Source organism: Pinus tabuliformis, chromosome Q (assembly GCF_031772625.1).
Source record: "Pinus tabuliformis cultivar Carrire ecotype Pingquan chromosome Q, CPIR1, whole genome shotgun sequence".
Lineage (NCBI taxonomy): Eukaryota > Viridiplantae > Streptophyta > Pinopsida > Pinales > Pinaceae > Pinus > Pinus tabuliformis.
The window spans coordinates 1,373,587,461-1,373,612,247 of NC_142296.1; the positions used below are offsets into that span (position 1 = coordinate 1,373,587,461).

Sequence of the window (24,787 nt, forward strand, 5' to 3'; positions counted from 1 at the left end):
AGTCAAAGAAAACTTGGTTTGGGCTATATCACTCACACAAGTGTGAAAATCTAGGGTTTTTGTAGCTACAGAGGAGGACGAAACTATCTACAAGAAGCAGCTACATTAGGGGTTTTGCATAAGCTACAAAACTGAAATTGCAACCTTGTAGGACCAAGTTGCAAGACGATATTGCAAGTATTCACCAAGTACATTAATGAGCCAATCAATTGTCTATATCTGGAAGGATCCATAGGGCTTGATTCGGAACTCCTTAGTGTTTTCAAGTTTGTGATCATCGGAGTGGTCATCTCTTTACAGTGCATCATGTTGAACTTCTTCAGAATCTCTATCACGTACTTTCCTTGACCAAAATAGACTTCATTAGGTTCTTGCTAGAATTCTATTCCCAAATAGTAATGCATCAACCCTAGATCCTTCATGTCAAATTTTGCTGCCAATTGTTTCTTACATTCTTTAATTCGACCTTCTACGCCTGTCAAGAGAACATCATCTACATACAAAAGAATGATTACAAATTTAGTGTTTACAACCTTAATATAGAGGTTTGAGTCAACAGAACTTTTTGTGAAGCCTAGTCTTTGTAGATATGCATCCATTCTCGTATACCATGCCCTTGGTGCTTGCTTGAGGCCATATAATGCTTTCTTTAATTTGCAAACATAAGCCTTCCTATCTTTGATTTCAAATCCCAGGGGTTGTTCTATGTAGACTTCTTCATCTATTGTGCCATTCAGAAACACAGTCTTGACATCCATATGGTGGATGTTCCATTCCATCGATGCTACCAGAGAGACTAATGATCGAATTGTGGTGTATCTTGTTGTTAAAGCAAACGTTTCTTCATAGTCGATGACTTCAAGTTGAGAGAACCCTCTTGCCACAAATCTTTCTTTATACTTATCTATACTTCCATTAGTTGCATGCTTGATCTTATAGATACATTTGGAAGTAACTACAGATTTGTCTTCAAGCCTAGGTACGATCTCCCAGAGTCCATTCCTCATTATAGATTGATATTCTTCATTCATGGCATCTTTCCATTCTCGATATTCTATAGCCTCTTCAAAAGTGGATGGTTCTGCTTCTATTAATTTGTCATGTATGCAACATACCCAGAGTATCTCTTGGGTCTTTTACTTTCTCTAAATGATCCTTGAGTTGCCCCATGACCTTCTGCATCAAATAGTGTAGATTTCAACCAATTAGGTCTTTTCCTTGTTTCTTGAGTGACCACGGGTTGAATAGGTTCACTAGGTCCTTCTTCATCATGGTGAGATCCTTCTTCCTCAAACATTGTTAAAATTGGCAACTAGGGCCAAACTGCATGTGGGTCATCTTATTTATGGCAGTTGATATTTTTATTGGATTCCTCTCATCGAGAGGTGTAGGATTGATCTAAAGATCATCCAATTCCGATAAGTATTCTTGGAGTTATGAATTTATTTATATTATAAGACAAATTGTCAAGTCAGCCAGCAACTTGTGTAGGCTCAGAAGCCCAACTGTCATGTCTATTCAACCACTACGTTTTAGTATAAATAATAAAATATAGAGGACTTGAAATCATTTGCAAGACACATCCTCTTCATGTGTGGTCTCCTCCTCTCCACGTCCTTGGGTTTTGGTGAAGGAGAGACACAATGAAGATACGCTGGCCCAAAGTATGATGCCCTAGCTGCAGTTTAGATGTGCCCTAGCCGCAGTCAAAGGAGCTACAATACACAGTCACGTGATGCCCTAACTTGTTGTCAAGTGATGCCCTAATACGTTGTCTAAGAAGCCTTATACGCAGGCCCTAATACGCAAGTCATAAAGGGTAGTTGCAGTCATAAAGGGTAGTTGTAGTAGAAATAGCAAGCATGAGATAGAGCTGCATGCATACATGGTAGCCGCAGTGGTAACGTAGTGAAGCACGTAAGAACCGCAGGCATAGAAGCATAGTTGGCCGCAGTCATGAAGTGAAGCCGCAGGCATAGAAGCATAGTTGGCCGCAGTCATGAAGTGAAGCCGCAGGCATAGAAGCACAGTTCTGTTCATGTGATACCTTGATACGATATTCACACAGTCATAACCGTAGTTAAGAGCCACAGTCAAAGCTTGAAGCTGTAATCAAGATATGAGGGTATCCGGAATGAAGGAGCAGATCCAAATCTAGGGCTTGACTGCACCTCCATTGGGTATTAGGTGCAGTCACAATCAAGACCTCGAATAATTGGAGCATATAGACAATCTCGGCATTCCAGTGTTAGGCTAATCTCGCATGAATAAGAGCAGTCTTGACATCATACTCCTGTAGCTACAGAACCTCGGATGGAGATGGAACAGTAAGATAATCATGCCATAAAGATGATCTCGGTATTACAGCGAAGGATATTTGGACCTGTTATCTAATAGTCTCAGCATATGTTTATGTGTCTTGATGTTATACATAACCACTTCAGCTCTCCGTGTAATAATAAACTCGGTTACTATCTCAATGGAAGCAGAGGTATGGTCCTAATCTCATGTTAGATAATCTCAATATAACGAGAACATGCAACGTAATGGGCAGCATGATGATGGAAGATGCATCATAATGAGCTGCATGATGACAAGAGTAGATGAGAGCAGCTCAATCATTAAGGATCAACACTACGACAGTACTGCATGGTGTCACATGGTTATGTGCAGCATATGGACGAAAGGCAGCACTATGATAGGTGAATCTGTCACCTTGGAGAATCAGTTGAAGCAGAATGTCTTCAACTGATATCATGTATCATCGTTATAGGAGATGATCTATGCTCAGATCTAGATAAGTCAAAGTTTTGACTTCTGTTGTAAATGTACTATCTCTCTCTCTCTCTCTGCTGAACTTTGAAGAACATAAAAGAAGAATTGATCAAGGGGTTCCCCACACTGGGGTTTGTCCCTGGCTGGCGCCACATCTTGTGTCTTCTTGTCTTGGCTTGTCTTCTGTGATTAATGTTTATGTTCTGTCTGCAGTTTACTTTAATACTAATGTGATTGCTAATCTGGAAAAGATATTGTGCTAACTAAGAAAATTAAAATAAATTTCTCTAGCATAGAACATACCTAAAATTAACATGGTATCAGAGCTGAGGTGAAGACAATGCCCAAGCAAGAGTGAAAGAGCAATCACCAAAGACAGTTGGGAAAGGACAAAAGGATCAATGGGTCCTCATCCCTCTTCAAATTCACCGAGGGTGAAGTGGAAGCAGAGAATATTATCAGAATGGCGCAGTGGAAATTTCTGATGGCCTACTTAAAGATCACTTCATTGGGAAGTTTGGATCTAAGGGTGGAAGGAAAGGCGGATGCCTTGGTTGTAATAAGTTCAGCCATTATGCGAAAGGAGTGTCCAAATGGAAAAGACACATCTCTTGACATCTTCAAGAGATCAAAGGAATCACTGATAATGCAGGTCATCAAGGAAATGGTCGACTCTTCGAAGAAAGCAAGGAACCCCAGGTATGAAGAATCAAATGTTGTTTCTAATAAGATAAAGAAGCATCATCTTGTATTGGCCCTCTCCTTCAGATTCTTTGGGAATCTAGCTTATTTCATCGGAAAGAAGGGTGCGCTCTCTAATTTGGCAGAGATGGAAATAATCGTGGGATTATACTAGGAACCGATGCCACCTATCCCAGAAATGGTGTAGGGAATGTTACCCCTCAATTGAATGAGGGTAACTCGATTCATGTACAGAATCTCTTTTATGTACCTGATCGCAAGAAGAACCTGGTGTCCATTTCAACAATGGAAGTCGAAGGTTTCAAGGTGGCACTCGTCGATGGAAAGGTATGTGTTTTCAAGATGTTTTCGAAGTTCAGGGTTGCATCAAGTTACAGGAAGTCCACTTGGGACCATGTTCATTGACACATAGCACCAAAGGTCTGTGAGTCAGATGGTGACAGTGAAGCCTGAATTCAAAAAGGAGAATGAAAGTACATGTCTGAGATGTACCGAAGGAAAATCTCACAAGGGGACCATTCCCCTCATGTAGCAGGTCCACAGGTTTGGATTCTGGAATAACCCATGGAGTCTGAGATTCATGAACGGGAATCTCATGTATACAGGTGTAAGAAAGACCTCTATGGCTTGAAGAAAAACACCTCGGGCATAGTATGAGAGGATTGATAGCTGTTTGATGAAGCTGAGATTCACTAGGAGTGAAACCGATCCAAACCATTACCTGAAGGTTGTGGATAATAGACCTCTCATACCGGCACCTTATGGAGACGACCTATTTCTGACAGGTGCATACCCTCTCATTTGCAGAAGTAAGAGGGAGTTGGATTCTGGATGTGAAATAATAAACTGCAAGCCTGTGACTACCTCGAGGATCTTAACTTTCAGAAGTTATATGGTAGTGATGTCAGACAAGATTTGGGAAATGCCTCTAAGTTTCATAAACTCATTCGCGTTGATGTTTTGCTGAACTTCCGTTCGGACATATGTTTTGCTGAACTTCCGTTCGGACATATGTTTTGCAGTTAGAATGGTGAGCTCATATTTGGTTGAGCCTCACTGGATTGGTGCCAAGAATCTTCTGAGATATCTTCGGGGCACAATCTTTTATGGATTGAGATGCACTACCGGAAATATGAAACTGCATGATTATTCGAATGTTGATTGGGCAGGCACTGTGGTGGACCGTAAGAGCACTTCTGGGTGTTGTTTCTCCTTAGGATCTGCTTCGGTAGTCTGGATGATGTGTTCTCCATGACAATTGAGTAGCAGGATGATTAGTTCTCTTGTGAGGTCTGCATGATGTGTTCTCCATGATGATTGTGTAGCAGGATGATTAGTTCTCCTGCGAAACCTGGATGATGTGTTCTCCATGGCTATTGTGGAACAAGATGATTCGCTCTCTTGTGGGACAGGATGATTCCTCTCATGTGACAGGAAGATTCGCTCTCCTGTGGACAAGATGATTCGCTCTCTTGTGGGACAGGATGATTCGCTCTCCTGTGGACAGGATGATTAGTTCTCCTATCAAGGCATCCTACCCATGTAGTCTGGGACTCATGGGAAGTACCTCTCATCTAATCAATGAGTAGGGAAATGAGGATAGGGACCACAGTAGTACCGATGGACGCATCGTTCTATCTACCGTACTCCCTATGCTAGGATGACCTTCATTGATCTAGGATTAATGATACTGGTCTGGGACCACTGGTAGGAGTTGTACCCACTATGACACTGACTTCAGGTCAATAGAGGACTGGTCTGGGACTAGTGGTACATACTCTGAGACTGACTTCGAGTCAGTAGAGGACTGGTCTGGGACCAGTTGTAGGAGTTGTACCCACTATGACACTGACTTTGTGTCAGTAGAGGACAGGTTTGTGACCAGTGGTACACACTCTAAGACTAACTTCAAGTCAGTAGAAGACTAGTCTGGGACCAGTTGTAGGCGTTGTACCCACTATGACACTGACTTCAGATCGGTTGAGCACTGGTTTGGGACCAGTGGTACACACTCTGAGACTGACTTCAGGTCAGTGGAGAATGGTATGACACATTCTCGATCAATTCTTCTTCTTCATGGTTCAGCAGAGCTGGCAGAGTTGAGCAAAGCCAGCAGAGCTGGCAGAGTTGAGCAAAGCCAGCAGAGCTGAGCAAAGCCAGCAGCACTGAGCAGAGCTAGCAGAGTTGAGCAGAGCTGAGCAGAGCTAGTAGAGCTGAGCAAAGCTGAGTAGAGCAGAGCAGTGCAGGGCACTGATGGCAAAGATAGTACAATTGGACATGGATCAGTGGATGGAGTTCTCCCTAGTTGAGAGGGAGTGTTAAAATTAGCAACTAGGGCCAAACTCCATGTGGGTCATCTTATTTATGGCAACTAATATTTCTATTGGATCCCTCTCATCGAGAGGTGTAGGATTGATCTAAAGATCATCCGATTCCTATAAGTATTCATGGAGTTATGAATTTATTTATATTATAGGACAAATTTTCAAGTCGACCAACAACTTGTGTAGGCTCAGAGGCCCAATTTTCATGTCTATTCAACCACTACGTTTAGTATAAATATAGAGGACTTGAAATCATTTGCAAGACACATCCTCTTCATGTGTGGTCTCCTCCTCTCCACGTCCTTGGGTTTTGGTGAAGGAGAGACATATTGAAGATACGTTGGCCCAAAGTATGATGCCCTAGCCGCAATTTAGATGTGCCCTAGCCGCAGTCAAAGGAGCTCCAATACATAGTCACATGATGCCCTAACTTGCTGTCAAGTGATGCCCTAATACGTTGTCCAAGAAGCCTTATACGCAGGCCCTAATACGCAGGTCATAAAGGGTAGCCGCAGTAATAAAGGGTAGCTGAAGTAGAAAGAGCAAGCATGAGATAGAGTCGCAGGCATACATGGCAGCCGGCAGTGGTAACGTAGTGAAGCACATAAGAACCCCAGGCATAGCAACACAGTTGGCCGCAGTCATGCAGAGAAGTCGCAGGCATAGAAGCACAGTTATGTTCATGTGATACCTTGATATGTTGTTCACACAGTCATAACCGCAGTTAAGAGCCGCAGTCAAAGCTTGAAGCTGCAGTCAAGATATGAGGGTATACGGAATGAAGGAGCAGATCCAAATCTAGGGCTTGACTGCACCTCCATTGGGTATTAGGTGCAATCACAGTCAAGGCCTCGGATAATTGAAGCGTATAGACAATCTCGGCATTCCAATGTTGGGCTAATCTCACATGAATAAGAGCAGTCTTGACATCGTACTCTTGTAGCTACAGAACTTCGGATGGAGATGGAATAGTAAGACAGTCATGCCATAAAGATGATCTCGGTATTACAGCGAAGGATATTCGGACCTATTATCTAATAGTCTCGACATATGTTTATGTGTCTCGATGCTATACATAACCACTTCAACTCTCCGTGTAATAATAAACTCGGTTACTATCTCAATGGAAGCAGAGATATGGTCCTAATCTCATGTTAGATAATCTCAGTATAATGAGAAGATGTAGCACAATGGGTAGCATGATGATGGAAGATGGAGCATAATGAGTTGCATGATGACAAGCACAAATGAGAGCAGCTCAGTCATTAAGGATCAACACTGTGACAATACTGCATGGTGTCACACCATTATGTGCAGCATATGAACGAAAGGCAGCACTATGATAGGTGAAGTTGTCACATTGGAGAATCAATTGAAGCAGAATGTCTTCGACTGATCGCATGTATCATCGTTATAGGAGATGATCTATGCTCAGATCTAGATAAGTCAAAGTGTTGACTTCTATTGTAAATGTACTATCTCTCTCTCTCTGCTGAACTTTGAAGAACATAAAAGAAGAATTGATCAAGCGTTTCCCCACATTGGGGTTTGTCCCTGGCTGGCACCACATCTTGTGTCCTGTCTTGGCTTGTCTTCTGCAATTTATGTTTATGTTCTATCTGCATTTTACTTTAACACTGATGTGATTGCTAATCTGGAAAAGATATTGTGTTAACTAAGAAAATTGAAATAAATTGCTCCAGCATAGAACATACCTAAAATTAACAAACATAGGAAGTTCTTCATCATCAAAATCTATAGAAAGTTCTTTTGATTTCTTGAATGCTATGCTCTCTTCAAATATGACATCATGACTAACTTCAATGTGATGTCCATCTTTCATATAGATTCTATAGGCTTTCGATGAGTTACTATACCCAACAAATATACCTTTCACACCAGAAGGATCCAGCTTCTTTCTTTTGTCCTTTGGTATATGAATATACACAGGACATCCAAAGATTCAGAGATGATTGATAGATGGCTTCTTCCCAGTGAAACTTCTTTCAGAGTTTTATTTTCTAGAGATTTGTGAGGACATTTATTTTGTATGTAGATTATTGTCTTAGTTACCTCACCCCACAGAAACTTCAGTAGATCTTGATCGTGCATCATTTCTTTTACACTTTCTTCAATGGCCCTGTTCTTCCTTTCTGCAACTCCATTTTGTTCGAGATTGTATGGAACTATCATCTCCCTCTTAACCCCAAATTCCTTACAAAATGCTATGATCTCTTTGGATGTATATTCTCCTCCATTATCAGATCTTAGTATCTTGATCCTTCTTTCTGTAAGGTTTTCCACTTCGGTTTTGAATTCTTGAAATTTAATAAATACTTCATTCTTGGTTTTCATTAATTAAACCCAGGTCTTTCTTGAGTGATCATCTATGAATGTGACATAATAAAGATGTCCTCCAAGTGATTTTGGAGTCATAGGGCCACATATATCAGAATGAATGAGATCCAAGATTTCTTTTGACCATGAAGAACTACTTCCAAATTCTCTCTTGGTATTTTTGCCTAATGCACGTCTTTTGCAAACACCTTCATGATGCTCCTTTAGATTTGGTATTCCATCTATGGAATCTAGGGTTGGAAGGATTTTGAAATGAATATGACCAAACCTTCTATGCCAAAGTTCACATGGACTAATCTCAGTGTGAACTAGGGCATGATTTACGGGAGATATTAATCTGTATAGCCTTCCTTCTCGGATATCAATCACTTTAGCATGTTCTATGCTTGAGTCTTTTGCCCATACAACTACCTTTCCATCAACGAAAGCTACTCTATCTCCTTTATCTTCTAAGCTTGAAATAGAAAGTAGATTTTTGCGCAAACCTAGAACAAACAGAATGTTGTTGAGGTGGATGTTGCTTCCATCTTCTAGCTTTATGAATGATGATCCAATGTCTGTCACAGGATAGCTCTTGTTGTCTCCAAGTTCCATAGAGTAAGCGGATTTTCCTTTTGATAAGATCTTCAATTGATGAGAGTGACCAGTCATGTGCCTTGATGCACCAATATCAATTACTCAGATGTCTTCGTCTTGAAATGTCCCAGAGAGAGCAGAGAAGAGTCCTTCATCCATTTCTATGATTGATTCCTTCTTTGAAGATAATATGAGACTCCATACCCTTTTGATGGTTTTCGTGTGATGGCTTGCAATTCTTTTGATGACCTTCTTCATTGTAGAGGAGATCTTCATGATGCCATTAGATAACCAAAGCTCTAATACCATGTTTAGAATTCAATAGGGCAATGTATATGTTAATTCTCTTAACTTGATAACTACTTGTGTTAGCTTTTTACTTATTAGCTTTGATCTTTCTTATTTCAATGTACAATACATCAAAAAGCTACCAAAACAGTAAGAACAATGACACAATATGTAGGCTACTAGCCAGGACCAAAACCCCTCCTCTTGAGGGGAAAACCCGAATAATCTCTTCTAATCTTTCAAATCTTTCAATTGACAAATACCATGACCTAGACTCAAGTAAATACCCTCCAAGATCAAGTTTTCCTCGGCCTCCTGCTGCAATATCTTGACCTCCCAGTAAATCTAAAAGTCTGCCCCCAGCAATTGTTGCTTCTTCACTGAGAGACTTCGATCTCCCTCTAGCTGCTCTTCCCTTGACCTCGCTTGCCTTGATTTGAGTCTTAGGGCTAGTAGGAAACCCCAGGAGACCTTTCACTTGCCTTCTTGCTCTTCTTACTTCAAAATCGAACCTTAGCCTTGCCCAGTGCAAAAACCTTAACTTCACTGAAGCAACAAAACTTGTAGCTTGTTGGCTCGAATGTAAAAATACACGAGGCATTTTGTAATAATAATTTATTATATATATAAATGTATAAGTGATGAATGTTACAATGAGGACCCACATATATATACTTAAGCGGGTGTCCTTCCGTGACTGGGCATGTCTTTTAAACATGCATTCTCACTTAACTTAATGACTATTTAACATAATCATTATTTTATTATTTATTATTTACATTATTTATATTCATTTTATTTTACGTAATTTATATTTATAACATTGCCCCTTCCTTCAAAAGCTTTGTCCTCAAAGCTTGTTGTCAGCAGTTTCCTTCAGTTTGCATTTGTCATCTCGGCATATGTAACTCGACGCCATTGAAACCTCTACCTATATAATTCGCTTGGTAACAATGTCTTGAATCCAGGGTTATCGATTTTTTTTATCTTTTTTTTTAATAATATATATATATATAATAAAAAAAATTAAATAACTCTAACAATAATATACCTTTTGTAAAATGATTCGCTATATAATAATTATTATATAAACTTTATAATAATTTATATGATAAACATTTATTATATAAATCATATGGACAATTGATTATATTGGAAGGTTTGGAAAGTTTCCACGGATGGTCGGAATGCTTGACCAATGGGAGACACAATGAACTTGATCGAGACTGTCATCTGGTTGGAACGATGTAGGGCGTGGGGAATGGAGACCCAACAGGCAGTGCCAAACAAGCGACGAGGAGTTTAGCAAGGAATTACTGTGGTCCAACTACCGACAGTGAGAGGTCATTATGGTTAGGTACAGGGTATGTCGAGGGAACAGCGAGGAAGCTGAGCAACGTTTATATTCATTACTATTATACAGCATTGAGCTATCTTCCACTGAACGTTTATCTTCATTACCATTATATAGCATTGAGCGATCTTCCATAGAGTTGAGAGAATTGTGGCAATGAATCCAACAATGACGATCGAAGGGAAAACCTAAAAAAATATGGACATAGTAATTGAAGATGGTAAGGTACAAGACGGAATGGTGTGACGTTTGACGACGGATGGCAAACCTTTTAATGTTTGTGTAGACATGACCACGAGAACCCCTGATGTGTGTGAAGAACCCTTCACTGCATCTGCTCCATGCACAGATATGAAGCAAACACAGTCCTCCACTCCTTTGCACCTAATGCCATCATCAAGATTCAGATGTAGCCTAAGAGATGCAGGCATCCAAACTATCTCTTTCCAATGCCACGAAGAGTTTGAGAAGTTTTTATTAAATTCCCAAATAATAACCAACCCATCCGCCTCGATCTCAACTGACACCATTAGAAGACGCAAACAACAGGTGACGAGATTGAACATTTTTCTGGTGTTATCCAGTAAAATATCCGGTGTTGGTTCTCCCCACATTCTCAGTTCTCCTCCATCTTGGATTCTGAAAATCAATATCCAAGGTGTCCTAACAGCTAGACGTTTGATAGCCAAACAGTAAAAGTAACCGTTGGAGAAAATCATCTGATACCTTGCATCAAGATTTTGTGGAACATGTGACACAGAGCTCCATGATTTTACAAAAGAATCATATAATTGAGCCATACATGTTCTTTTACGAGAAACCAACTGCATGGCCACCACATTGAATATTTCAAGTCCATTGCTATTATCGTTAATGGCTTCCTCGCCTTCCACAATTACTATGGAAAAAACTCTTTCTCTGGATGGCATGGGGATGATTTTGATTGATATATGATTGTAAGGACGGGATAGGTGGTAGGAAAATCCTGATAATGGATCACACATCTGTACCATTAATCTCCTAGAGGCACTATTTGCTAGAACCGATGCTCTCCAATAGTTTTCATTATCTCTACTTGGGAAAGAGAGGAAGAAACTGGGCTCCCAAGTTTTCTTGTAGAAGCAATAAACCTGACATGGATGTCTAGAGTGCTGGTACAACAGAACTAGCCATGGCTTCTTCTTAGCAGGCGAATCTAGCCATAATTCACCTAAGAATCTACTAAATGAAAGTAAGGCATTCCATTCCTTGGATACCCTCTGATATATTGGAAGGGAATTTGTAGGAAACCAAGCCAATGCTTCCTCTTGCAAATCCTGAGGCAGCTTATCCCACTGAGCATCATCAACTGAATAGAAACAATCTTCCCAATATTCAAATTCCATTTCAATTGCATATCATTTATATTCCCAACGTCCTTGTCTCCCTCTAAATGAATAATTTTGATATCTTCCCCTTCACCATAAATGGCATTGTTTCCCCCAATTTTAGTGTATGAATTCATATCTTTCCCTCCGTTGATTTCATTTTCCTCTTCATCATCATTATCAGAATCAGCCATTTCCACTTCCCTTTTATCATCAGAATCAGCCATTTCCACTTCCCTTTTATCATCAGAATCAGTAATCTTCATCATCTTGATCTGTATCATTCTCCTCCACCTCAAGATCAACTTCATCTAATCATCATATTGATCTATATCATCCTCATATTCATCATTATCTATTATATCTTCATGTTCATTATCATAAATTTGATCAAAATCTTCTTCTTTTGCTTCCTCTTGTTTCATTTCTTCACTGTCTTATTATCTTCCTTATTATCGATTTCCTTTTGACATGCTTTAACTTCTGCAAATGATTTTTCTAAATGCTGAAATGCTTCTTGAATTTTACTAAAATGCTCCATGAATTCAGGATGTGAACCTAATGGCAATTTGTGTGGCAAGAAATGTTCAAAGACTCGCATGATTATATTTTGCACCATGGTTCCAATACCACTGAAGCAACAAAACCTGTAGCTTGTTGGCTTAAATGTAAAAATACACGAGGTATTTTGTAATAATAATTTATTATATATAAAAATGTATAAGTGACGAATGTTACAATGAGGACCCACATATATAAACTTAAGCAGGTGTCCTTTCGTGGTTGGGCATGTCTTTTAAACATGCCTTTTCACTTAACTTAATGACTATTTAACATAATCATTATTTTATTATTTATTATTTACATTATTTATATTCATTTTATTTTAGGTAATTTATATTTGTAACATTCGCACTCCCAGAAGAAAGTAGAGAGACCCAAAACACTTCGACTTTTCTTGTCCTTCTTCTTCGCACTTCCTTTTTCGTCCTTTTATTGCTTCCTTCTTCGTAGGAGAGATGAATGAGTGGATGATCCAAATGGGGGACGAGTTCTTCTTATATATAAGCTTCCTTCAAGGGTGGACGTGACTCTTCATGTAGCCTGACTTGATCTTGGAGGTAATTTGACATTTTCAAGACAAAATAATTTTCTTTTACAATTTACAATGTGCCCATAGAGTCTTCCATATATGAAAATGACTCTTATACCTAGGCCAAACCCTAGAAACACTCAATGGGTGCTTGACCTATAAAATAAAAGAACTTGAGCTTGAAACCCATGCTCTAATAATAATAATAATTTCTTTTTCATTTTATATATATAAGAATGCATTTCATACTAATGAACATTGATCCTAGTTACACATTTTTCAACAGTCAACTCCCTCTTGATCCTGCAATCTCATCAAGCTAGAAATGTTCATCCCCGTCCTCATCATCAGCTACTAATTCATGTTGTTTTCCTTTCCTTCGTTGCATGAATTGAATGAGCTAGGGTTTATTCATCCTCGAGTTATCCAACAACCTCAAAGGCTCAACAGCAAGCTAATGGCATTTCCATGCCACCAAGTATATGCTCCTACTAACATTCAACATTCTTGATCCCATTCTAGGGTTTCACAAACCCTTACGAGTTTTACATTCAAGTCATAACCTTTAGGTCTTCTAAGGTTTGCAAACAATAAGTTTTTCAAAAATTCCATCATACTTGTCATGTGAAAATTCTCTATTCATACAACAACCCAATGCTTCACTAGTATAAAATCACCAACAAGGTCCCTTTCTCACAGACAAATATTGCTAGCATACATCATCATTAGTATCATGGAAAATACATCGTAGTTGCATAAACTTCTTTTTGTGTCTCATTGGCCTCTCCACAAGCCTAAGGCAGCTCGGCCCTGTTCACAGCCTCATGAGGCCTTTCCGCCCCCCTTGTTTCTACATGCAGTCCACTTAGACAGGTTATGACCTAGTTTGCTTAGCTCTTGAGGCCTTTCGACTTTGTTCAATCAACCCTGAGGCGCTCACAGTCTTGTTTCCTACTTGTTGAGACCTTTTGCCCCTACACAAGGACTTCAGCCTAGTCTCCAAGCTAAACAGAATTCGGCCCTAAATCAGATTTCTTACAGCAGACACGTTTGCCTCTCTTCTTCCTCAAACGGCAGACAAGATAAAACTCGGGAAGCCTTCTTCTAAAGCACAGAACCTCCTGAACAAACACGACCCTCCTCCACCTCGATAGATATCTCTAGTCAACACAGAAATTAGACCATAAATGCTTCCTTCTTGGAGATCTGCAATTTCCTTCATATCTTTCTAATCTTCACAAGGATGAATTGTTATGTTTTCAAATGAGAAGGGATAAATCACATGCTCAAGGCAGACTTAACTGGTTTAGCATATCTTTGTAAGGTATGTAGGAGCCATGCTTCATGAAACTTCTCAAGGATATAGAGTTAAAACATGATCCCAAGCTCCCTCTGTTTCCAGACTAGCTTCTTCAATCTCTTTGATGGTTGCTAATGCACCTAGGCTTTAATGTCATCTTCATTTTCTAGGAGGATTCTGATCTTCTAATCCGATGATTTCCTAATCAAGTTGTCTTATGTCACATAAATTATTAAGTAATTAAGCATAGAAAATCTCAACAATAATGCAATAATGACAGTAGAATCATAAAGAGACAATCAAGCACAGAAGAGAGACAAATTTTCACTGAGAAACCCAAACTTGGGAGAAAACCCAACAATCTTCTCTCAGAGAAATTATTTAGTTCAGCAAAGTTACAATCTGATGTTCATAAGTCAAATAAGGTCAAACATACCACAAAAATCCCATAGGTCAAACCTGGTCAAACTAACCTCATATCATCTCATTTAATTGCTTCAGAATTCGGTCAAACAGTGTCCAAAAAACTTGGCCAAAAAGTGGTCAAAGTTGGTCAAGCTTTTGTCTTCTTCTTCTCTCTCTCCTCGTTACGTGTGAACAAAGAACAGATGATTTGTGTGATCCAAATTGATGTTCTCAAGTGAGGAGGTTGAGTTTGTATTTATAGTGGTCATGAGGTGCCCAAGGGGCACATCTCCTTGTGCTAGGCCAACCTATACTTTGGGACCGACTTGAACTTTTTGGAGGCAAATTAAACTTTAAATTCAAATTTTAAATTTCTTCCTTTTGATTTCCCTTTAGGGCCGACTTGGAGTGGCTGGGGAATATCGACCACAACTACCCAAAAATCGACAACTTGATTTGCCACACCAGGCTATCAGAGAGCTTATCTATAGATTATACATTTAGGTCACTTGGACCTCACCCCAAACAAGCCTGGGCTTGAAGATATCTTTCTACCTATAACACTTTTTGGAGCTACATAATGGCACGGTTGTCCTCCCCCCTTATACACACAGACATTGCATACACTCGCTCAAGATCCCTTTGGGATAGCTTTAGGTTGACTCCCATCGACTCCATGACTTTTGGAGCCTTCGCGTCAACCCCTAGACCCTTTGTGTCTCACACGTTGGCCTCTATGGCTCTGCGTAGCTTCTAGCTGCCTCTGCGTGGCCTCTAGCTAGCTCTGTGTCAACCTCTCTCAGCTCTGCGTTGATCCTCCAGGTACTAACTCTGCCTTTCTGCGATGTATTCACTGCCCCTCAACTGCAACTCAGATCACTCACTCGATTTCCTCAGCAAACCCTGCCCCAGAAAATCGAATTCTTGATCAACTTGATGTGTTCTCCAACTAACCCTCAAGCCTCCTCTTATACTTTTCTCGTTGGTTCATCAACGGTCAGGATTAAATCTCTAATCAATGGCTAAGATTAGGTTTGGCTTGATCCATGACTTTTGGACCCTTCTAACACAATTTTATATTAATACCATTTAATATTTTATTTTTCTTAAGTTTACAGTTAGGAACTCCATCAAAAATATTAATTAATTTAATATCTCCCAAATTGGTTAGAATCTGCCCAAACCATTTCTAGGTCTTGGAGATCTCATGTGCTTTAGCCTCTCCATCAATTTTCATCGCTAGAGCACATCCGATGCTACCCCAAATCAACACTCCCTCTTAGCGAGGACTGTGCTCTAGTAATACTCCTCACTGAGAATCACCCTGATCATCCAACATCGGTCCTTGTGTTGATGCTAAGCCTCTATGCCCAACATCCTCTACACTGTTGCATCCTGTACTAATGCCCATTGCCCTGCCATTGCCACTATTGCATCTGTACGGTAGCTCCCTCTACATCCGTGTTGTTGTTGGTCCATATACCCAGCACTGCATCCCCTTCTCCTCACGCTGCATCGCACTGCCACTGCTAACTACTGCACTACAACCCATTTACTTAGAAGGAAGTAACTGATCCACCCAACTCTAACATCCCTGTCAAGCTAGAGACACTCCCGATGCTGAAGCTCCCTTTGCTGCTAACAAGTGCTCCCACTACTGACCTTTACGTTGTTGCAACAACTCCATCCATCTCGCACCGTTGCACACCTCTTTGTGCCATCCTGCACTGGTGCAATACTCTCGTGCTTCTCACATTGTTGCAGTCTGTTGCCCCGAGACTCCTGCACTATAGCATTCTCTATTGCTCCATCTGCATCCATCTCCACCGACATCTGCCAGTTTTGCTACTCCTCTACAAGGCTCCCGTAGCAAGGTATACTCCAAGAGGTTGGGTACCTCAAGGATCCTGCCCCTCATCGCCTATAGTCCATCTAACTACAGCTCGATGTCTCCCCACTTCCTCTCAAATGGCGCATGAGCACTCATGGCACAAGCATCATCCTCCTCGACTTCTTTCTCCGCCTTTGTTGGCACTACCTTCGAGTCAGAAGCCTCTCCCTTACTCTTCTTCCTTGGACACTGGTTCGCATAGTGACCCAATTCCCCACAATGGAAGCACTTGACCTTGGAGAGGTCTTGTTGGAATTTCTAAGTTTAACCCATTAGAAATTCTTCTTGTACTATCTGATTTATTTCTTCCTACTTGTTCAATTACTTAACAAGTTATTTACCATGTAAATATTGAAAATAAATACAAATACAGTATCAACACATAGAGATCATCAACTGAAAGTAAACAAGCACATATGTGACACTCTTGTTTTTCGACTAATGTCCCCAGAAAAACCCAATGCAGGAAAACCGGTGCAGCTATTCAGAGGATTTTATTATTATGCAGTTTCAGAATACAACCTAGGTGCCAGAAATGGCTCACCCAACAAAGAATAACCTCGGCAGTAGTACCTCTCAGTCGGAGATAAATATTCAGGCTAAAAACACTGGATGAATGATCCCACAGCGACAATGCAGCTTATGTTGCTATGCGTCACTCTGATAGGGATTGTGTCACCCTATCTGGCTCTCCATCTCTCAATCTCTCCCACAAAATACTCCCAGCGCTGCCTCTCTGGCCTTTGCGTCAGCTTCTGGAGCCTCTGCGTCAGACCCTGAACCCTCTGTGTCTCACACATTGGCTCTGCGCAGCTCCTGGCTGCCTCTACGTGGCCTCTAGCTAGCTCTGTGTCCCTCTCACATCTCTGCGTTGATCCTCTTGGTACTAATTGTGCCTCTCTACTATGTATTCACTGCCCCTCAGCTGCAACTCTAATCACTCACTTAATTTCCTCAGCAAACCCTGCCCCAGAGAATCGAGTTCTTGATCTCTCTCGGTGTATTCTACAACTGAACCTCAAGCCTCCTCTTATACTTTTCTCGTTGGTCCATCAAAGGTCGAGATTAAATCTCTAATCAACAGCTAAGATTAGATTTGACTTGATCCATGACTTTTAGACCCTTCTAACCCAGTTTTATATTAATACCCATCAATATTTTATTTTTCCTAAGTTTAGACTTAGGAACTCCATTAAAAATATTAATTATTTTAATATCTCCCAAACCAATTAGAATCTGCCCAAACCATTTTTGGGTCTTGGAGATCTCATGTGCTTTAGCCTCTCCACCAATTTTCGTGGCTAGAGCACATTCGATGCAACCCCAAATCAATAGGTCCTTCTTCTTTATCTTCTCCTACTTTCCCGCAAATGCGAGAGTCACATCTTCTTCTTCCTCCTCCTTGATTCTGACCCCTTTTCTGCTACTCCCCGCCTTGGTCACCCGTCTGATCTCTTCTTGACGAAGAGTCGCCCACAGTTCCTCCCAATCTGGAAGGCTCGACCTGCCCAGTATGCTCTGGACAAATACCTCCCAATCCTGCGACTGCGTTCAATGCAGTCCTCAGCATCAGTTCCTGATCCGACGTGGCCCCTATGGAAGTTAGTTGGTCACAGATCTCCTTCAATCCACCGAGGAAGACCGCAGCTGATTTTCAAGTAACATCTTCCTCTACACGGAAGTATTCTCGTACAATTTCTTCAAGGCATCCCACATCTCATTTGTCGTGTCCTTCTTGGCAACATGCGACACCACATGATCCTTGACCCCAACAAGGATGATGCACTTCGCCCTGCCCTTTGCCTCCTCATACTTCTCATTTTCAACTGGGTCAACTGGGATCGCTATTGTTTTCAAGGCGAAGTCCTTGATGAGATATCTGTCTAGAATGGACAAGATCATGGCCTTCCAAACCACGAAGTTGGATGCTTCGTCCAACCTATCCTGATCTCTCAGTCCATTCACAACCATTATGTTTCTCTTCTTCCGACTCCTTTGAGTCTCTTTACTTCCCTCCTATAAGTCTCGAATTCCTTTCTGGAAATCCCTCATCCTTGGTCTTGCCCTGTTAGGTATTGTTCTGACCACAATACCCCACCAGCTTCGCTCCGCAAATTATATGCAGCTTCCTATACCCCGACAACTTGAAAGACTGAGCCTCTAGGCTCTGCGCAATCCCGACACTAGCCAAATCTGCACCTCTTGGCCACAGCATCGATCTTTCCTGGCTGAGAAAGATGATCGGGCACTGCGTAGGTCAGGTCTGCTCCTCTTTTCCTCTGTGCTCATCCTCCTCTTGGCTCAAACTGATGACGCAAGCCCTCTGCGTCACCCTTCCTTGCTAGTTTCTGCTAGGAACAGCTTCTGTCACTCGGGACAATTGTTTCTGTTGCTACTGCTCTGCTTGGTTGATGCCTTCAATTATCCTGTGATCTACAACCATGCTATGATACCATGTTGGAATTTCTACGTTTAACCCGTTAGAAATTCTTCCTGTACTATCTAATTTATTTCTTCCTACTTGTTCAATTACTTAACAAGTTATTTACCATGTAAATACTGAAAGTAAATACAAGTACAGTATCAACACATACAGATCATTAACTGAAAGTAAACAAGCACACAAGTGACACAGTTGCTTTTGGACTAATGTCCCCAGAAAAACCCAATGCGGAAAATCGGTGCAGCTATTCAGAGGGTTTTATTATTATGCAATTTCATAATACAACCTAGGTGCCAAAAATGGCTCACCCAACAAAGAATGCCCTCAGCAGTTGTACCTCTCAGTCGAAGACAGATATTCTAGCTAAATCACTATATGAACGATTCCACAACAACAATGCAACTCATGTTGCTCTGCGTCACTCTGATAGGGACTGCGTCACACTATCCAGCTCTCCAGCTACCAATCTGTCCCACGAAATCCTTCAGTGTTGCCTTTAGGCCCTGCATCAGCCCCTAGACCCTTTGTGTCTCACACGCTGGCCTCTATGGCTCTGCACAGCTCTTGGCTGCCTCTGCGTGGCCTCTAGTTGGCTCTATGTCAACCTATCTCGGCTCTGCGCTGTTCCTCCTAGTACTAAGTCTGCCTCTCTGTTATGTATTCACTGCCCCTCAGCTGCAACTCAGATCACTCACTCGATTTCCTCAGCAAACCCTGCCCCAGAAAATCGAATTCTTGATCAACTTGGTGTGTTCTCCAACTAACCCTCAAGCCTCCTCTTATACTTTTCTTGTTGGTTCATCAAAGACCGATATTAAATCTCTAATCAATGTCTAAGATTAGATTTGGCTTGATCCATGACTTTTGGACCCTTCTAACACAGTTTTATATTAATACCATTTAATATTTTATTTTTCCTAAGTTTAGACTTAGGAACTCCATTAAAAACATTAATTATTTTAATATCTCCCAAACTGGTTAGAATCCGCCCAAACCATTTCTAGGTCTTGGAGATCTCATGTGCTTTAGCCTCTCCACCAATTTCCATGGCTAGAGAACATCCGATGCTACCCCAAATGAACACAAGTTGCTCAAATAGCTCTCGAAAGAGCCATGCTAGAAGTAATGTACTTAGCTTCAGCTATACTCAGTGCAACAGACTTTTTGCTTTGTGCTCATCTAAGAAATCATGGAAAATCCCAAGCTAAAGAAGCACCTAGAAGTGCTCTTTCTATCAGCAGAGTTATCAACCCAATCAGCATTAGTATATCCATGAAGTCTTACAGTTTCAACAATATATCTCAATCCAAGATTGATGGTCCCATGCAGGTATGTCAACACATGCTTTGTAACAATCCAGTGTGCATGTGATGGCTTAATCGTATATTCGCTTGAAGTATTGACTGCAAAACATATCTCTGGTCTAGTCTTCACTAAGAACATCAGTGCCCCAACTAGTTGACAATACTCAGAAGGAATTGCCAAATCAGGACCTACAACTTCACCACATAGCTTCTTGAAATTCATTTCCATTGGAGAATTCATAGACTTGCATTATGTCATACCAAATCATTCCAGTAGCTTGACAACATGTTTTCCTTGAGAAAGGAAAATCTCCCCAGGTCTCTACCATACTTCAAGACCCAGAAAGTAGTGCATCAAATGAAGATCTTTTATTTCAAATTAAGAAGCTAACTCCCTCTTACACTGGAGGATAAGAGGTTCACCACCAGTCAGAAATAAATCATAAACATATAATACCAAAATCAAAAGGCATACCTTGGACTGTCTTGAAGTAAAGATTTGGATCAACATTACTTCTAGTAAAAACAAGCTTCATCAAGAAGCTACCAATGCAGGCATACCAAGCTCTTGGAGCTTACTTCAAACCATAGAGGGCTTTCTTCAGTTTGAACACATGAGTTTTCTGGCCATGTACTTCAAAGCCTTGTGGTTGCTCCACAAATACTTCTTCCTTGAGGAAATCATGTAGAAAAGTAATCTTCTCATTCATTTGGTGAAGGGACCATCCTCGGCTAGCAGCTAAAGCCACAATAGATCAGATGGTTGTATAATGGACAACAGGTGCAAAGATTTCATCATAGTCTATTCCCTGTTTCTGAGAGAACCCTCTAACCACAAATCTAGCTTTATATTTTTCAATGCTGCCATCAACGCCATGTTTAATTTTATACAACCATTTAGAAGACACAATAGATTTACCTTGGGGTCTTGGAACCACTTCCTATACATCATTATGAATGATGGTCTCATATTCTTCAGCCATTGAATCTTTCCAAACTTGAGCCTTCACAGCTCCTTCAAAAGTGCATGGTTCAACTTGATTAATGTTGTTCATGGCTACAACATATCCCTCGAATCGGCATGGTTTCATGCTTTCTCTAAAGGTTCCTCTAGGAGAACCATGTCTATCAGCATCCTGTAAAGTGTCACAAAACCATAATCATCTTTTTTCTAGCACATGGAGAAGGATCCAAGGAGTCCATGGGATCCAGGTGTTCATCAGCAAGATCAAGCTCAGGCTTGGGATCTTCTTCTGCATCCAAGGCATGATTATGTCTTTCAACATTAGCAGGAGAAGAAGTGTCTATGGCTTTTCAAAGAGCTGCATCTTCATCAAATGTTATATCTCTGCTAAACTCTATATTTCTTTGTCCAAGTACATATATTCTATAAGCTTTAGAATTTTCACAATAACCAACAAGCATACATTTCTTACTTGAAGATTCCAGCTTGGTACTCTTTTCCTTTGGCACATAAAAGTAGACAGGTCAATCAAATATCCTTAAGTGCCCATTTTGTTCTGGGTTATATAGTACAGTGGTCTCTTTCTTGATTCCAACTTCTTTGCAAAAGTCTTGAGCTCTTGTCCACTACATGTCCACTCAAGTCATGGAATGGCTCGACACCTTCCTCAATCTTGATACAAAGGACATGGTTCTCACTTTCATCAAATGTACCTGTTGATCCCAAAACAAGAGCAAGAGCAATAGTAGCGAAGTAAATAAAAATAATGAAAGTATAAGAGTTAATGAGGCAAGTATTTCTTTCTTTTCTAGATGTGAAAGTGGCTCTTTCATTATCCTTGCACCAGGTTCCTCTTGGAGTTTACTCTTACTGCACTATTCTGCACCCTGATGATCTTCATGATCTTTTTTTTTTAATCGCATACTTATCAAGAAGTTAATGAAAGAATCATTCAAAACTTACGCAGGAAAAATAACCAATGATCAATAAAGATAAATCTAAACAAGAACAGTGACACAAAGAAACAACATAAGACTTGAAAATGCTTTGGGATTGAAGGAAGTTCTTAGATCCTTCTTGATCTGGCCTCTATAGGTTACCATTGTCCATAAGTCATATGTTATTGGCAAAAGAAATGCATCTTATTGATCAACACTTGGCAAACTCCATCATGATCGACTATAATTTCAGGTATTTCGGAAACCATCTTTCTCACATTAGGTAATGTTTTATAATGAAGATGAGTGAACTTTTGGTGCCACAGTTTATATTGATAATTACTTATCATGAATCAATGCATGGATAGGTCTTCCATTGATTTTATACAGATCTTCAAATCTTGATTCCAAAGTGAAGGCATGTAATAATAATTATACATATTGACTTCATTGTCCGCAATGATACTAGTTATAATCAATCTTTGATCGTTGCAAAAGAGATTAATTTAGAAAGTTGTCATTTCATCTTTTGCAAAGGTCATGATTCTTACCTACAACCACTATTGTTAGTAAACTTTAATATCAAAATTACCAAAACCCAGAAGATTATGACCATTCTCATATAATGTGAGAGAGTCAAAATCCCCCTATCTTCAACATTTAATTTCTATTAGTTATTCTTTCATAACCTTCTATGCATTATACTCCTTTTCAAAACAACGCTTTCTTGCACATGCATAAACAAAAATAAAACTACTCTTTACTTTGTCATGCATTAATAAATAACAATACCACAACTATTAAACGCATCCAACACCTTAATTACTATCTGCGAAATTACTATCATATCTTCAGTTCCTTGAAATCTTGGAAGAACGATAGAAGTAAAATTTCAACAACAAAATTTCAGCACTAAAATTTCAACAATAAAATTTCAAGAGTAAATTTCAGCAATAAAATTTCAGCAGTAGAATTTCAACTATAAAATTCAACAATGAAATTTCAGCTGTAAATTTCAGCAATAAAAGAGGAGATATGTCAGCAGAAAATGAGCAGCAGCAAGTAAAAGGAACAAAAAGGGATAGTTCAGCAAAAAAAGAGCTACAAATGGAGCAAACAACAAAAGATATTTCAGCAAAAAAAAAGTTGCCAATGGAGCAAACAGCAAGAGATATTTCAATAGAAAGAGAGTTGCAAATGGACCGGACAGCAAGATATATTTCAACAAAAAGATAGTTAGAAATGGAACAAACAATAAGAAATATTCTAGTAGAAGGAAAGACGGAAATGGAGCGGACAGCAAGAGATAGTCCAGCAGAAAGAGAGTTGGAAATGAAACGGACAGCAAGAGCTATTCTAGCGGAAAGAGAGTTGGAAAGGAGCGGACAGCAAGAAATATTCTAGCAAAAAGAGAACTGGAAATGGAGCAGACAACAAGAGATATTCCAGTAGAAAGAGCTGGAAATGGAACTTCTCTTCTTGAGCTTGTCATCACCAAAGCTCTGATACCATGTTGAAATTTTGATGTTCTATGCTGTTACAATCACTTAAATCCAGAACTTTTTTACGCTGCAAAATAAGTTAAGTAATTGTAGATAGAACATAAACCATATAAACCATATGCACAATGAAAGACAACTAAGAAATCAATGAGACACAGTGAAGTTAGGTCAATTACCAAGGCAAAACCCACAAGAAGAAAACCCAACCAAAGTCTTCTTCTATTAGAAATGAATTGTTCCGCAGAGATACAAAGTGCAATGAGAGAATGAAGAAGTTCACCCAAATCTAAAAATATATCTAATAACAGTAGTTGATGCAAACACTGAATCACTTTGGCTCTCCAAGATATGCTCTTGCTCTTCAAGACTCTCTCTCTCTCTCAATCTTCCTCTAGACTTTCCAACTCTCTCTTTCTCAAGTTCGAATTCTCCTTTCATAAGCACAAGTAAGTGTGTCAAGTGAGGATGAGAGGCACAAATATATAGGAAAAGCAAGAAGGTCGAATTCATGAGGGATTAACTCCTATGCCTTAGGAGTTACATATGCAAAAATAGGAGTCTAACTTATGCCATAAAGGAGAGGAGTGTAACTTATGCATTTAGGAGAGGAGTGTATGTTATGCATTTAGGAGGTATAAGAGGAATCTTTTTATGACGAGTCATTAAAGTGTGTAAGAGAGTGTAAGAGATGTGTAAGAAAGAGAGGAATGAATCCATTAAGAGAGATTAACATATGCATTAATTGAGGGGAGTTACATATGACATGATTGAGTCTCATGATTGAGAAACTTGAAGTTCATTTTAATAATATAATAATATCATAAGAATAATAATAATAATAATAAAAATAATAATATTGATGATTAAGTCGACATTGAACTATTAGGATTGATTGAGGATCAAAAAAGATTTTCCATCAACAATGTTTGATTACCAATTGATACAAGGTGATTTACTATTTTGGAAATTCATGCTTGAGACTATCTATGCTTTTTATTTTTAGAAATTCTATATTTATAAATTCATCCCTGAGCTGCCAATTTTCAACATGTTCATCATGCTGCACCACAACCGCAAGGAAAAGACATACAGAGCAACACATAAAGAAACTAACAATTTGTTGGACGTTAAGAAAATTATCTTATCTTCATTTTAGTAGGACAATCTTGTTCAAACGTTTCCATTCTTGCAAATGAAATTATA

General features: G+C 39.7%; 1 protein-coding gene across 1 annotated transcript in view; it reads right to left on the minus strand.

Annotated features, from left to right (window-relative positions):
• Positions 1-24,787, minus strand: part of LOC149225021 (zinc finger FYVE domain protein) — a 366,932-nt gene that overhangs the window by 227,041 nt on the left and 115,104 nt on the right. The window lies entirely within an intron of this gene.